Here is an 11,696-nt window from a genome sequence, read left to right as displayed (position 1 = left end):
TATTTAAGTATGTGTCTATTTATATAATTATATTTATCCATTGCTTAGTACCCATAACACAAGCTTTGCTATGCTTACTTTGGGACTAGGTCAATTGGTGTGAATTGTCCCGTGATATTTATTTATTTATTATTAATATTAAATGTAAAACAGCGCACTGCCCCCCAGCGAGCGTAGTACGCGGCGCAGCACGCGGCCGCAGTGTCCGCCAAGCCGCGCGCGCGCCGCCCGTGTCTGTGACAATAGTGTTTACAGCCAGCCCTTTATCATAGTGAGTATTTGTCAAAGGCTGTCAAATCATAACAAACCTGTGACAATGCTTTGTTTTTTTTCAACTGTTGGATTAGTGTGCAAGTGTCATCGTGCATAAAAAGGTTTTAAGGTATTCAATATGAGGTATTATTAAGAGGAATTAAGTGCGTCAAACGTTTTAAAAAAAGTTTTTTTTTTATATATTTAAATAAAAATTACGTCAGGCGGTAATTCCAATTGAGACGAACTCGCATCGATAATATTGACTCTCTAATAGAATTTCAACGTCAATAGATATCAATAGACAGACATTAGTACACATAACAAACTAAAAATAAACACACAGGAATAGTTCGCGCATGAAAGTGGCCAATTATCTGGATGCAATCAAGACTCGACACAATACTTTCGGCTAATCGAGTGTATTTGTATATTATTAAGTAGTATTTGGATGGCGTCCAGATACAAAAATACAATACCTAAATGTCTCGCCGTCCGTCTGGGACAAGCTAACTGGTCCATCCGGGCGGAGCACTAAGATTAGGCTCGCAGGTACCATCCGTATGTCCTGTTCTAATAAATATCAGTTAGGCTAGCTCCTGTTACGTGCGTGGTATATCTAGTTAAATCGTAACCCTCCGGCCCCTGGTCTATGAACGTGATAAGCGACAGCTGATACTGTCAATTCAACTATTGTAGCCGATAATATGACATTCGGTACAAGATGTGTACTAGAACTAATGACTAATGACGACCGGATGACCAAGTGGTTAGAGAACCTGACTATAAAGCTTGAGGTCCCGGATTCTATTCCCGACCGGGGCAGATATTTTTATGAATAATACGAATGTTTGTTCTCGGGTCTTGGATGTTTAATATGTATTTAAGTATGTATTTATCTATAAAAGTATGTTTATCCGTTGCCTTCATAGTATCCATAGTACAAGCTTTGCTTAATTTGGGACTAGGCAGTGTCCCATGATATTTATTATTATTATTATTAATTCGAACTTCGTAATTGATCCATACCTGATCCAAAATTCCAGTGGGTACGTTCAGATGCTCAAAGTATAACGCACCAAAGATGGGATCTCATGTTGCATGAAAATTCTGTTAAAAAATAATAGGGGGTGTTCACTTGGACTTGTCCAACAACTGTACGAAATATTTCTGATTCAGTTTGTGACATCCTGTGTATTATTATTTTGTTAGCAACATAATCCGTACGTTTTGTATGTTTGTCCGTCTTTCACGTCGAAACGGAGCAACGGATTGACGTGATTTTTGGCATAGCGATAGTTTATGGGCCAGAGAGTGACATAGGCTACTTTTTATACCGGGAAAATGCACAGATAACCGAAATCCACGCGGACGAAGCCGCGGGCAAAAGCTAGTAGGGAACATGTATGGAACACAAAAATTCTCTGAAATAAATTATGTGTAATGTTATACAAAACGCGATACGACATGAATGACGTGAAAACCATCAATATCTGTTATAAGGGTACGATTTTATTGATCACCTAATAAATGCGTTTTCGGCGACCTAATAAATAATATTTGTTCCTAAAATAGTAGATCTGTCATCTAAATTGAATCACCAAATAATATTAAAACGGTTACCTAAACATTATTTAAAAATTACTCGGAAATAATATTGATCATCAAACAATATATTGGGTTCCAAAATAATAGATTCGTCACTAAAACTGAGTCACCAAACAATATAGAAATGGCTTCCTAAAAATTAATTATAATCAATGGAAAATAATATTGATCACTTTGAACATGAAACTACCGTGAGACTCACTCATATTAAATATCAAAGAAATATATATGAGTTATCCGGGTCAATATATTTAATATAATCATCATCCCAGCCTATATACGTCCCACTGCTGGGCACAGGCCTCCTCTCAGAACAAGAGGGCTTGGGCTATAGTTCCCACGCGGGCCCAGTGCGGATTGGGAACTTCACACGCACCATTGAATTGCTTCGCAGGTTTGTGCAGGTTTCCTCACGATGTTTTTACTTCACCGCAAAGCTCAAAATTTAATATAATATTGATCATAAAATAACTGAACTGAAAATTCACGATAATGATAAACAATGAATGAAATAATAATAATAAAATCTTCTCACAAATTACATTAATTGACCCAGCCCGAAACTAAGCAAATTTTGTTCTATGGGTGCTAAACAACGGGAAGACTCAAGTACCTACTACAAACATTTATATTCATCATACAAGTATAAGAAACCCACTCCCACTCCGCTCCGCACTGGGCCCGCGTGGGAACTATAGCCCAAGCCCTCTTGTTCTGAGAGGAGGCCTGTGCCCAGCAGTGGGACGTATATAGGCTGGGAAGATGAAGTATTAGCAAAAAATGTTTGGTTCTGGCACTTCGCCGGCCGCTGCCGCGGCACGCTCGCCTCGCTCGCTCGGCTCGCGCACAGAGGGTCGCAGTTCTACCTAACCTCCTTGCTTCGCTCGTCGTCGTACCTAACCAGACCTGCCTTAGTAGAATAGGTAGAAGCATCCAATTAACGAACTGATATATTTATTAGTATATAGGTGACAGATCTATTATTTTGGTGATCAAATTTTGATGATCAAACTATAATTTAGGATACAGGCTTACATTAATCTTATGACTCATGTCATGAGACAGATTTGATTAATTTTGTGACAAATATATTTCTTAGGGATAGATATAATAATTAGGTTATCGCAGTTAAGTAAAAAATCCAAATTTAAGTGACAGAAAATATAGTTCCCGTTATAAAATAAGGAAGCTACGAGCGAATTAAGATTACATTGCACTGTTTCTAAAAAAAAAAATTGGTATGGACTTTTCTATCATCATGCCATATGACATCACATGACGTGTCGGATCTCTTCGCATCATTGGTCCGTCATTAAATTACTTAATTGATTTGACCTGTAGGCTTATTGTCTACCGCTCACACTATTACAGTCGCTATCGCCGTTTCAAAAACTGTATGAATCTAAAATGTTAGGTACATACATACAATCTGGCCTCATTCCCAACGAAGGGGTAGGCAGATACTATTTGTTTCTACCTGCTAAGGTCCTGACATACATTTTTCGCTTCATCAACACTCATTTGTCTTAGAAATGACAACTTAGTAGAAAGACATGATGGATCCTCTTTTTACAAGCTTTTATTTAGTTTCACCTGTCCCGTTGTCTGTCTGCCTGTCTGTAACCAAATCTTGGAAGTTAAATTCGACCAACTTCCAGTAATGAGGGCTATTGCGTATGAATTTGCCATTAGAGGCGCTAGTGTAGCGTGAGGTCTCCGAAATGTCAAATCTCAAAGTTTTTGGGTGAGCTACGCGGGTTTATTTATAATTAGAATAATTTTGTGAATATTTTGCAATATCTGAAATTAATTATGGCAAATATGCGTTCCGGCAATGAATGTCTGTGTTTTGAGACAGTTTTGTCTTTCGGAAACCTTTGTCCTCCCTTTTTTCCGAACAAAACGGGGACTATGCAGCAACACTGTGGCATGCTCGATATTTTTAATAATTACCGTGTACAATGTTATATGAATAAAATATTTGTATTGTATTTGTATTGTATTTTTATGGTACGGTTTTAAGTATATTAAATACGATTTTAATCTAAACTTTGTTTTCACGCCCGTAATAACAGACTATCTATATCTAGTGAGCCAAAAAACGATTGCCCTCATTGGATTGACTTGAAAATTGCAATACTTAAGAAACTTGCGTGAATACAATAATCTCGTAGTGACACTCGTCTTCACAGGACGGAACTCTTCAAAGGTTAATGGCATCGACTTGAAATTTGGTATGCAAATGTAGTTTGGGTGACAGTACAAGTACAGTCAACAAAAATTACAGTCAACAAAAAAGGTTGTATTAAAAATGTTTTTTTTTTCATCGGTTCTTTCAACCCAATATACTCAGCGGCCCAAAATTTGGCACACTCTACATACAAAATTACCTATTATTGCATACATTTGAGGGCCAGCAGGGCTACTACGAAACTCGAAACTCGAAGTTCGTGTCGTGCGGTCCCTCTGACACTTATACTGTTTAATACGAGAGCGAGAGGGCCGGCGTGACACGAACTTCAAGTTTCGAGTTTCGTAGTAGCCCTGCAGCTTTTTGCCGTTCAGTATATTTCGACATTAAATTAAACCGGGCAAGTTGGAGTTAAACTCGCGTAAAGAGGGTTCCGTACTTTCTTAGACATTACAAAAATGTCGTATGCTACTTGAAATACTATAAACTATTTCTAGATTCTCCTGTCATCTACTACAGAACCGTAACAGATATTTATGCACGCTTTGGTGTGTCAGATATTGGTGCTGGTAACTGTACAATATAATACAGTATCATCATCATCATCCCAGCCTATATACGTCCCACTGCTGGGCACAGGCCTCCTCTCAGAACAAGAGGACTTGGGCCATAGTTCCCACGCGGGCCCAGTGCGGATTGGAAACTTCGCACGCACCATTGAATCGCTTCGCAGGTTAGTGCAAGTTTCCTCACGATGTTTTTTTTTCCTTCACCGCAAATCTCGTGGTAATTTTCAAATGTAATTCCGCACATGAATCTTGAAAAACTCAGAGGTGCGAGTCCGGGTTTGAACTCACGATCCTCTGCTTGAGAGACCGTAGGTCAAACTACTAGGCCACCAGGGATTTCAATTCGTATGGAAATATAGGTAGTGCCACCAGAGTTGAGGTCAAGCACACAAGAACATGTTATGACAGCAGGTTTTGACATTCACGCATTCATTTCATTCGTTCTCCTTTTTAACCCCGACGCAAAAAGGGGGTGTTATAAGTTTGACCGCTATGTGTGTCTGTCTGTCTGTGTGTCCGCCTGTGGCACCATAGCTCTTAAACGGGTAGACTGGTTTCGAAGTTCAAGTGCGAATTAACATTCGAAAATTACCACGAGCGGCAAACGTCGTAAGGTAGGTAACTTATACAAACCTGCGAAGCAATTCAATGGTGTGTGTGAAGTTCCCAATTCGCACTGGGCCCGCGTGGGAATTACGGCACAAGCCCTCTCATTCTGACAGGAGGCCTGTGCACAGCAGTGCGACGTATTTAGACTGGGATGATTATGATAGTTACAAATTGCAGTAATCGACAAGCCAATAGGGTACTTCCGGTTGTCCTAGAAACTTGATGTGAAGTTAGCGCCTATACAAATTTTAATACAACCAATATATAAAGTCTGAAAACCCTCTTCTTCATGACTGCATGTCTATGTCTATGTCAATACTATCTAAAATGACCCCACACAGATTAAGTACATTTTGCTTGTGAGAAGGGCTCTGCTAACACTCATAGATACCTACAAATTTGTAGGAAATCTTCGCACTTGGTTTTGAAGGAATACGGTTCCTGACTTAGCAGAATTAAGTAGGTGATATTAATATCTAGCTAGCTATTATAATTAAATAGCTAAATAACAGCATGTAGGTATAAAAACATAATGTCAATAATTTTTATTTTGTCTGGGTTGCCATCTGTACGATAAAATAGTAGATTGTACAACAAGAGCATAAAACGAGCCATTTTACCCAAGACGTTCATATGGATAGACACGTCGAGGGAAAATGGATGTAATGCTCGAGTTTTACACTCTGCTTTTCACTTCGATGGCGAGGAAATGAAATAGCAACAGTGAAAACCATTGTTCACTCACTACTTAAATTTTATTTTTCATGCATTACTATATAATTATATTTTTTTAGTTTTAGTGATTTCTTTTGATTGATTTTTAGTTTTATATAAATAAAAAATGTATTAAAAAAATATAAAGAAACTTCTTTGTTTGTGGCTGTTGACACCTAATTACCTTGGTCTTAGACGAAGATTTTATTTTATGCACTAGTGCATAAAAAGTCATTTTATGTCGCCTAGATCCAGCATAAACACCAACTTTACGAGCATGAGAAGTGAAAAACAAATTGGTGACGTGGCTTCGTAATTTATTTATTAAAATGACTGGCCGGCGATTGACCTGTCTTTCACGTGATGATAAGAGTAAATAAAGCCGAAGATACTCCACGAAACGGAAGACGAAGCTTTGGCAGGCCTCCCACCAGGTGGACTGATAACATCGTGAGAGTAGCGGGAAACCGGTGGATGCAAGTGGCGAGTTGTCGTTCATTGTGGCGTTCTAAGGGAGAGACCCTTTGTACAACAGTGGACGTCTACCAGGTGCATTGATGATGACTCAGTACCCAGCCTATTTACCCACTGCTCACTGCTGGGCACAATGACGAACTGCTTGAGGCATGTAGGTAATGATGTACCGCGACCCCAACAGAACCGAACTGCATTCAAAAAAGTCGGTTAGGTTAACTGCCACCTCAACTGAACTAAACTGCTTTATTATTAGGAGGGTCAAACTGAAAGTTCTTAGAAAATCAAAAACCGGCCAAGTGCGAGTCGTATTCGCGCACGAAGAGTTCCGTACCATTATCTTTTTTTTTTTTATTCAATTGGATGGCAAACGAGCAAGTCGGTCTCCTGATGGTAAGAGATCACCACCGCCCATAGACACCTGCAAAACCAGGGGGATTGCAGATGCGTTGCCAACCTAGAGGCCTAAGATGGGATACCTCAAGTGCCAGTAATTTCACCGGCTGTCTTACTCTCCATGCCGAAACACAACAGTGCAAGCACTGCTGCTTCACGGCAGGATTACCGAGCAAGATGGTGGTAGCAATCCGGGCGGACCTTGCACAAGGTCCTACCACCTACAAAATTATCTATCCAACATTAGACATAAAAACGTTTGTTGTATGGCCCCCCTTACATATTTTTTTTATTTTAATTTAATTATTTATTTTATAGTGGATATACGAATAAATAATCTATGAATTTTTCAAGCGTCTACCTGTTGCGTTATTAATATCAAGCAAAAACGGCAAAAAATCACGTTGTTGTATAACCCTTAAAAAAATGTTTTCAATTTTAGTATTTGTTGTTAAGTATAGAGGCAAGAGAAAAACATAATCTGTGAAAATTTCAACTGTCTAGCTATCACGGTTCATGAGACACAGCCTGGTGACAGACGGATAGACAGACGGACGGACAGCGGAGTCTTAGTAATAGGGTCCGTTTTTACCCTTTGGGTACGGAGCCCTAAAAACTGAACAAACTACCAAGTTATTAGTTTCATTATATCTTTCCAAAATAGTCTCCATTGACATCAACGGATCACTGCATCCGACGGAACCACTGAGAAAAGCACTTTGCCCACTTGTCCTTAGGGGTCTCTTCGACGGGCTTTCGAAACCCATCCACTGCTTCCTCGGCGTCCATAAACATACATACATATTATGAGTATTATATACGTTTTCAATGTTTTACATAGTGTTATTACTATAAATAGTTCATTATGATGTATGAAAATATACATTTTAAAATCAGGCCCTGCGTCAAATCAGGACGTGGCCTTAGGATGAGCGATGGGCAAGCGATGAGCTATCGCTGTAATACTTGTTCTCTAAAAAAATCAGCATTACATAGTGCCGGATACTTTGTAATATTTATAAACATATTAATCGCTAGCTAATATAACACAGCGTCATAAATAACACAGTATGCGAACATTTATGATATCCCAGCTGCGTTGTTCAAAGCTCATAGAATGTGTGCAGTGTTACAATGGGACGTTTAGAATTAGGCTAATTATATTAATTACAAGGTTTTGCCCGCGGCTTCGTACGCGTAAAGCGTTATGGCATGTCTAGCAATTCAATTGAAATTTCGGTTTCGGGTCTATAATCCTTGCTGTTTATAGGTTCTTATCCCGATTCTGTGTTATTCCACACTTAACTCAATTTATAAATAATGAGCAGTACAAGACGACGGATTTGACGGATAATCGAATTCTTTCCTTGCCAACAATTTCATTTGTTCCTCCCTATAATGTTGGCTAGAGACGAGTCATCAATCGCGGTTATTGTAAATTTGACCTTCGACGCTGAAGAATTCGGTCTATTTTAATTATTGGATGGATGGGCGAGCTCCGGGGCCAAGAGACGCGCATTCCAACAAAATATAAATGACAAATTTAATGAAATAGAATATTCATAATATCACTCTTTCGTATGTGAAATATGAGTCAAGGCTGCATTTCCACCAGAGATGTGCGAAGATGCGAGGAATTTGTTTTTCATTGACCAATAGAAATGCTTCATTTAGTGATCCGTCCAATGTGAAGCTGGCCTGATGTAATATATAGTCATCAACTTAGCTCAGCTTGACGAACTGATTACCCTCGGGAAGGCGGTCCCCATTCATTTGCCTATCCTCGCACAGCACAGATCTAGTGGAGGCTGAGCGGAGCGAGGTGTGCAAATGAAGTGTTTCTATAGGTTCAAGAAAAAAATCCTCGCAACTCATCGTCGTAGTCATTCACGATGACGCGTGCCGTGGTTCTTATTACAATGTCATTAATGTCTAATTTTGACAAAATCACGCGTCTTCGTGGATGGCACTGATATATCTACTGACGACCACCATCACTGTCAATAGAGTAGGTAGCGACTTAAAAGAGATAACGTTTAAAGTCTTCAGTTTTTTGGACGCTTCATCCATCACACAACATAAAGTAAACGTCAGTGAAATGCCTTTCGTGTTATCAAATTATGTTGTAATTTAAATTACAGATCAAGAAAGTTTCCAAAAATTTGAATAAGTTCTCGGAAGTTTCTGGAAATTTTCAACAAGACTTTTTAAGAAAATAAATTTAAGAAACTTAAAGTTCAATCCCCATACAAAATTGTGGGAACTTATATTTTCCTATCACTTAAACTTAGATTCGTCACTAAACTGCGATACCTTAATTATTATATTATCCCTAAGAAATATATTGGTCATCAAATTAATCAAATCTGTTGAGTCATCAAATTAATGTAAACCTGTATCCTAAATTATAGTTTGACCATCAAAATTCGATCACCAAAATAATAGATCTGTCACCTAATAAATAGATCAGTTCCTTAATTCGATGCTTCTACCTAATCTACTAAGGCAGGTCTAATTAGGTACGACGACGAGCGAAGCGAGGAGGAATGTTAGGTAGAACTGCGACACTCAGTGCGCACTTACTTAAGTCTTGGATGTTTGTATTTATTTAAGTCATCATTTAAGTATATACAACATCATTATCGTCAAATTTAAGTTCAATTATTTGATGATCAATATTATTTTCCAGTGATTTTAATTAATTTTTAGGAAGCTATTACTATATTGTTTGGTGATTCAGTTTTAGTGACACATCTATTATGTATATATCATTATCGTCAAATTTAAGTTCATTATTTGATGATCAATATTATTTTCCAGTGATTATAATTAATTTTTCGGAAGCCATTTCTATATTGTTTGGTGATTCAGTTTTAGTGACACATCTATTATTTTGGAACCCAATAAATTATTTGATGATCAATATTATTCCGACTAATTTTAAAATAAATTTAGGTAACCGTTTTAATATTATTTGTTGATTCAATTTAGGTGACAGATCTGCTATTTTAGGAACAAATATTATTTATTTGGTCGCAAAAACGCATTTATCAGGTGATCAATAAAATCATACCCTTTGAAAAACTCCGCAATTTTATAAAGTTCCCTTTGGCACATCAGTAACTATGTACTATATACATAGAATAGAATCGTTAAAAATCGTAGAAAATCAGCTTTATTATGTCTTACTTGATAAAGGTAGGTCTATAGGAACGGCCGTAAAAAAAGGAAAAAAACTAGACCAAAATCTCTGATTTGTGACATCTGTTAAGGACAAATTTTCCTATACAGTTGTTCTGACAAAAATATTCCAGTAAATTTCAATGTCTCTGTCAAGGTCACCCAATGGCCTCGGTTGCCAGAAATTATTAATGACATCCACTTCAGACAGATTTAGGACACGAGTGAACGCCCTCGCTATTTTTATTGGCCTAAAAGCTGAATTATGAAAAATAAATCAACAGTTAGGTTACGCTGATTGATGCCAAAGATTGCTCGTTTGGCAACACAAGGCAAAGATGGCTGCCCAGCTACGTGAAAATTTGCAATTAATTTCTCTGTAGTCTTGGTTTAGTGGCTTGACTTTTGGCCTCTCAAGCGTAGGGTCGTGGATTCGAGCCTGGGTTCAAGCTGGGTTCGCATCTCTGAACTTTTCGCAATTTATATAACCTAACCAACAAAATGTTGGAAAACCACCGACTGTCACTTCAAAGTTCAATGTCTCAAAAACGGCTTAAACGATTTTGATGAAACATGTCTAAGATCATTGCTATAAAACCTGATTTAAAATAAAAAACCGCATTCAAATCGGTCCACCTGTTTAAGAGCTACGGTGCCACAGACAGACACACATAGCGGTCAAACTTATTACACTCCTCTTTTTGAGTCTGGGGTTAAAAAGTGAAACCCTTCCAACACTTTCCCCGTAGTAAGCTGCTTGTAGACCTCCGTTGTTTTCGCCGAGAAACGGATCGTGTTTTTTGCCGGACTTGCGGTGTTGTAAGATTTAATGTGTGTACGAGTACATGCACCGGACACTTGTCCAGCGACTTAGCCATAAGAACACCGCAAGTCCTGCAAAAAAAACGGTCCGATGGGTGAAACAACGGACGACGTCTACAAGCTGGCGATGGTGATTTTCCACCGCGAGCCGCCGCGGGCGCTGCCATGCAAATTTCAATTCTCGTCTCGCCACGTCTCGTCTCGCCTCGCCGGTGGAAAGCACCTTAAGCTCGGGTAGTGGGGGACGTGAATCCGGGGCATTTATGCGCGTAGGAGTCCGGCATGGTCTGGCCCTTTCCAGTCGTCCATAATGGCTTTTTCCCGACTGTAGGTTACTCTCCTATCTGCTAGTGGAACCATCTTTTGCAGGCAGGTATTAGGACCTTGTGCAAGGTCCGCCCGGATTGCTACCACCATCTTGCTCGCTAATCCTGCCGTGAAGCAGCAGTGCTTGCACTGTTGTGTTTCGGCGTGGAGAGTAAGACAGCCGGTGAAATTACTGGCACTTGAGGTATCCCATCTTAGGTCTCTAGGTTGGCAACGCATCTGCAAATTCCCCTGGTGTTGCAGGTGTTTATGGGCAGTGGTGATCTCTGACCATCAGGAGACCCACTCGTTTGCCATACAGTCGAATAAAAAAAAGCTTCCTGGGACAACATTCTTGAAGCGATACATAACTCAGGGATCTTTAAAAATCATGCGCATTAGCCTCTCAAAGGGCTGGCAACTCATCTGTGATAAGATAATGCTCGTGTTGCGGGATCAATTGACCCGCATGTACGTTTTCTTATACCTCAGAGTAACAACCAACCAATGAAGCATCCGTATTTTTGTAGTGCAAAGATAAAATGTTAATATTCATAGATTGAATTGCCTGAGAA

The 11,696-nt window shown here is 39.0% G+C and overlaps 1 protein-coding gene across 1 annotated transcript in view; it reads left to right on the top strand.

Annotated features, from left to right (window-relative positions):
• Positions 1-218: 218 nt before the first annotated feature.
• The window catches only part of LOC141427598 (V-type proton ATPase 116 kDa subunit a 1-like), a 66,043-nt gene continuing 54,565 nt past the window's right edge, over positions 219-11,696 (top strand). The window contains exon 1 of the mRNA XM_074087193.1: positions 219-382. The gene's annotated coding sequence lies outside the window, so the exon portion shown is untranslated. The remainder of the gene's footprint in view (positions 383-11,696) is intronic.

Source organism: Choristoneura fumiferana, chromosome 4, assembly GCF_025370935.1.
Source record: "Choristoneura fumiferana chromosome 4, NRCan_CFum_1, whole genome shotgun sequence".
Lineage (NCBI taxonomy): Eukaryota > Metazoa > Arthropoda > Insecta > Lepidoptera > Tortricidae > Choristoneura > Choristoneura fumiferana.
This window is presented reverse-complemented; position numbering and strand designations above follow the sequence as displayed.